This window comes from Fulmarus glacialis, unplaced genomic scaffold (genome assembly GCF_000690835.1).
Source record: "Fulmarus glacialis isolate BGI_N327 unplaced genomic scaffold, ASM69083v1 scaffold29699, whole genome shotgun sequence".
Classification (NCBI taxonomy): domain Eukaryota; kingdom Metazoa; phylum Chordata; class Aves; order Procellariiformes; family Procellariidae; genus Fulmarus; species Fulmarus glacialis.
In genome coordinates this window covers 8,958-14,192 of record NW_009235678.1, presented here as the reverse complement: position 1 = coordinate 14,192, position 5,235 = coordinate 8,958, and positions in this window count along the sequence as shown.

Genomic DNA, 5,235 nt, shown 5'->3' with positions numbered 1-5,235 from the left:
TTGGGGTGCTTGCCCAGCCAGGAACAAGCACCCCTGCCATGCCGGAGGCCTGGCTGCCATCAGCCAGGGCGAAGCTCACAGCACAGTGCTCGGTGCAGCTTTCTGGCTCCAAACTTCCATTTTTCTTTTTGAAAGTGATGCCGGGGCCATGCTGCCTGCCAGAAACCAGAATGGAAAGAAGTGACAACTGCTCGAGAGAGGAGAGACCCTGGTAAGGATTGGCTTTGGAGGCAGCAGAGACCTGCCAGGGGATCATGAAACCCAGCAAGAGAAGAGTCACTTGCATCTCACACTTCAGCAGCACTGTCAGCAGGTTTCTTTCTCCCTTACCCCCAGTAAAACCAGTGCAGCCTTGCAGGAGCCACCCCGGGCACTGGGGGAAGGGGTGAGGCATGCCAGGCACGGAACTCTGTCCCCTGCGGGGACTGGAAAGTCCCTGAGAAACCTCCAGAGGGGACCAGATGGGATGAACATCCATCTGGGATGGCTTTCGCCCTTCCTCAGGGCAGGATGGTGGATGTGGTTGCCCTATTTGGTCCCACAACATTCACTCACGTCAATATGCAGCTCAGCCTGGTGAGACTGTTTGCAAGCAGCAGCCCTGCTCCTTGCCCCAGCACGGCACCATGCGACCCGAGCAGCTCCAGCAGAGACCGCGGCAGGAGGCAGCCGCAGCAGGCGGGGAGCAGGAGCTCAGTCAGCAGTTTTGTTTTTGGCTTTCCTGTCAGACACGATGTTGGCGAGAGGGTGGGCCCTGCTTCATATTTTCCGTCCTGCCTCTCGGGCAGTGGAGGTGCTGGGTCTTCAGCCCTTCCTGCAACCCCCGGCTGCAGCCATGGCTCCTCCAGGAGCGGCCGGGGCTGGGTCCCTTCCCCTCTTGGTGGATGGTGGTCTGCAGCCGGTCGGAGGCTCCCAAGCCATCTGGTGGGGTCGGAGGTGTAGCAAAAGCATCTCCCACTGCTATTTGGGATGGGAGAGCACCCAGCCCGTGGCAGTGCCCGTGCCCCTCCGGCCCCTCAGCAGCCTGGCTGCAATCCTGCCCCTTGCAGGGAGCAAGGCTGGGGCCCGAGGATGCGTGGGGTGAGCGGTGGGGGTGCTCCAGGCTGCCAGGCACCATCTCCGACCCCTGTTTGAAGGACAGGGTGCCCAGTACTGGCAGAGACGCGAGCTATGCTCCCCTGCGCTGGGCACGACACTGGCTGTGCCGGCCAGAGCAGCTCCAGGCAGGATGTAGGTTTCAAGCCCCAAACTGAGCATCCCTGAACCAAGCAGTGCCCTGAGATGGGTGTCAGCCCCCATGCCCCAGCATCCTGCTCAGGGATGGGGAGCCAAGTGTGTTCATGTGCTGCTCTTGTCTATCCATGCAAGCCAGGAGAGCAGCCACCCACGGTTTTGACTTTCCCTCCAGCATGGTGATAGTAGTTCAGTCTTCCTGGAGTCACTGCGCAGGATCTGGAGGAAGCGGTTTTACCTCCCATCCTGAGAAGTCCCCAGTTCTGGCTTTCCCAGCTCCACCATCCCACATCGCTCCTTCCCCTGCCCCTCACTCCATACCACAGCCCTCTTGCTTTTGCCCACCACTGCACCCATTCCAGCTGGCTGCCTGCTATTTGCACCAACCGGCAGGTTTATGCCCCTTTTCTCCACTCCAAATTAAGCAGGGACCCGAGCAAACTCATTTCCACCTATGATGCTAAGGTTTGCCTCAGGTTTTCTGGGGGGGGCTGAGCCGACACTCTCAAGTCCTTTGGCTTTCCCTGCCTGCACTAAGAAGAGGCTGGGCTGCGATGGGCCTCGGATGGTTTGGGGGTACATCCTTTCTGCCGCAGCTGCTTTGCTGGCTCTGGAGGGGCGTGGGTGGCAGGGTTTCAGTGGTCTTTGGTTTAGGCTGCGGAGAGGAGGTTTGCTGCAGAGTAGTTAGGCAGACTCCACCACCTGGCTTTGGTTTTTGACCTTGCTCCCTGCAGCAACCACAGCTGCTGGAGCTAACCCCTGTGCCGCAGAGTCACTGGCCACCGACAGAATAAGAGCAGGGCCCCGGTCTGGTCCTCAGCATCCCATTTTGGGAAAATTGAGTCTTACAGTAGCACAAGCAGGAGAAGAACAAGGCCCTATAAAATTAAATAGCACCTGGACCTGACTTCTCTTTGCTCTCAAGATATGCCATCACTCAGAATGACTCCTGAAAGGCCAGAGGGGACAGGGCGTAGGTTTGGGTCTGCCCACCTCATTCCTACCTGCATCATGACTGTGAGTGATAGAGGATGCTCCTGACAGCCCCTTCCCCAGTGCTTTGTGCTCACAAGTGCACAACAGCCAAACTGGGGGGGATTCCTATTTTTCTTTCCTGTATCACCCCAGAGCAAGCGTCCCCAGCCTGGCCATGCACCCTTTTGTGCAAGCACACACAAATGCTCATGAGCACACAAATGTGGACACAGCTCCCCATGCAAATCTATGTGCACACCCCCAGATTTACACAGCCAAATACATACACACACCCCTTACCTGTGAGGACATGCACATCCCTGCAGACACACACCCCCCCAGCCGCTTGGCCATCCCCAGCCACCCCATCCACATGCCGCAGGTCTCCCATGCCATGACCCGGGTGCAGCTGAGGGGGTGGCTGCGGACACTGAAGCTGCTGTGTTTCCTGCACACTCTGGTCTGGAAGTTAGAGCAACCGCTTCCAACTGCAGACACCCGGTGCTCCCCCTGAGGAGTGGCTGCCACCAGCATCAGTGCCAAAATGCTTTGTCAGCTCACTGGGACCACATGCCATCTGGGACCTCCAGAAAGCAGAGCTCATCCCCTGTCCCACACTGGGGTATTGCTGGTGGGGAATGGCCAGACCCTCCGCTGGGTGACCTCAAGGAGCTGATCCCTGTTTGCATCTGCAGAAAGCTGGATGTATGACTTCAGCATGCCTGAGCTATCCCTAAGCAAGCAAAACCCCCTATACAGATGCTTGAGAGCCAGCCTGGCTCCTTATATACCCCAGCCTTGATTAAAGGTGATTGGGAACAACATGTGAGCAAGCATCCCTTAAACAAACATGAGCCCAAAAACCAGGTCCCGAGAAAACTGGGCAGGCAGATGAAGAAGGAGAAGAAATCTTCTCCTGCTGCTTGCAGCAGCATTTTTGAGGAAAGCTGCGCCATGGAGCAGCAAAGCACCATTCCTGCAAAATGCAGGACATTGCAGATGCCAGGGGAAAAAGGGGCGGTCGGGTCATGTGGCAATAAGGTCACTTACAAGTGAGGACCTGGTCCTGCTCACTGGGAGGTCTCAGAGCTGTGTTTTGGTTTTGGAGAGGTTGGGCTGGAGGTGCAGCAGCAGCAGGGTGTGTGGGTTATTTGGCCCCTGGGTTAATGGGGATTGGTCTGTTGGGCCCTATGGTCTGGGGGCATTGCCATGGCCTTGTCTCACTGCGAAAGCAGCTGTTGGTCCTCGAGGGGACAGGCTGGGGTAAGCTGGTGGGCACCATGGGTGGTTGATGGGAGGGGTGGGCTGCTGGGCAGGTTGCCTGGACCCCTAACCATGGCTGACTTGCACAGCCCTGATGTGTCCTGAGGGGTCCAGGCCCACAGCATCTCCTCCATCCCATCCCACCGAGAGCCTTGCCCTGCCTGTTGCTGAGTCTGCTGTAGGCTTGCAGAACATCCTTGTTTCCTCCCACCACCCTCATTTTGCTTTCTCTAGTTTTGCTTTGATTCGGCTCTAAGGTTTCTCCTTCTCTCTCTTCCTCCCTTTGGCGGGATGTGCTGCTCGAGGAGGATGCCAGCAGGCCAGATCCTGGCATGCGGGGGCTCGGAGGGTGAGCGAGGCAGCCTGCAACCTGCAGCCAGGCAGGAGCCCTGGACCTGTCCGCTCCACCGCCCTCAAGACCAAACCCACCGCCCATGGCACTGGGGCAGAGCCTTGTCGGAAGGGGCCGAGCTCTCTCCTTACACCTGCAGGGACCATCACGAGGCCTGCTAGATGAACAGGGAGCCCAAACCCATTTGGGGTGGTACCTGCCTGCATCTTCACAGCCACCTCCTCCCTTCAATCTCTCCCCATTGCTCAGCATCCCTCTCCATCCCAGAAGTCCAAGGGATGATGGGGCAATGTCCCCTCTCTACAGTCCAGCTTGGGCGTATCCCCATTTCCAGAGGATCCCCTTTGCCTCAAATCCACCCTGGGACAGGTGGACCTCTCTACTCTAAGGGCTTGACTATGAAGACAGTCCAGCCTGAAAGGGATCCTACAGCCATTGCTTGTCCCTAGAGGTGGTGGGTTTCACCATGATGGGGTGACAAGCGTTCGTCGTCAACAGCGGCAAAGTGGGAGGGGGACAGGGGCGCAGAGAGCTGGCATGGAGCCATGTCCTGGGAGGATACAGACGTCCAATTCACCATCTGCTTCAAGGAAGGGGAAAAAAGAGGATCCAGGAAACTCTAGATGAGTCAGCCTGCCTCCGTACCCAGAAAACTGCTGGAACAAATTAGTAAGGCCACCAAGTGGTAAACACTGAGAGGGCAGCGCTGGGGCTGAGAACACAGATTTAGCAGGAACACGTTGTGTCAAACCAAGCCCATTTTCTCTTCATTAGGGCGATGGGCTGGGTACCACAGCGAAAGCGGGAGCGATGCTATCTTCGTGCTGCCTTACGTGAAATTCTCATAAGCAAATTAGGGAAATGGGAAATTCTGCCACTGTAGGTGGATGGCTACCCAAGAAGCTATATCCCATCAGCAGTTATCAATAGCTCGTGATGGCAGACACATTAAGCAGGGGTTTTCTGGGGAAGCATGGCACAAATGAAGGCAATATGCTATTGAGGGAGGGTGTAGGGGCTGTCTGGGAGGAGGGTTAGAAATCAAATTCACCCTGTTGACCTGGAGAAAAGAGGAAAAATGCCCTGAAAGAATGACTGATGGAAAAGAATTGGGTGTGTTTAATGCAGGAAAAGATGAGGGAAGTCTTCAGAACAGGAAAAAAGCCCTGGTATGAAGTAAGCAGTGAAAGACAGAAGTATTTAGGGTTATGCCCTGTTGCTGAGATGGCATCCATCTGCCTTGCAAGCCTTGCCGTGCCCACAGACACAGCATCCCGTTGCTGAGGGGATGTCCTGCTCTGCGGTCCTGCCTGGGGACAGGGGTTGAACGTCCTTTTCTGCCCTTTTTGGGAACTGCTGGCAAGATGGAGCCACCTGGGTATGGGGTGACCCCAAGGGGAAGGGATGGATGT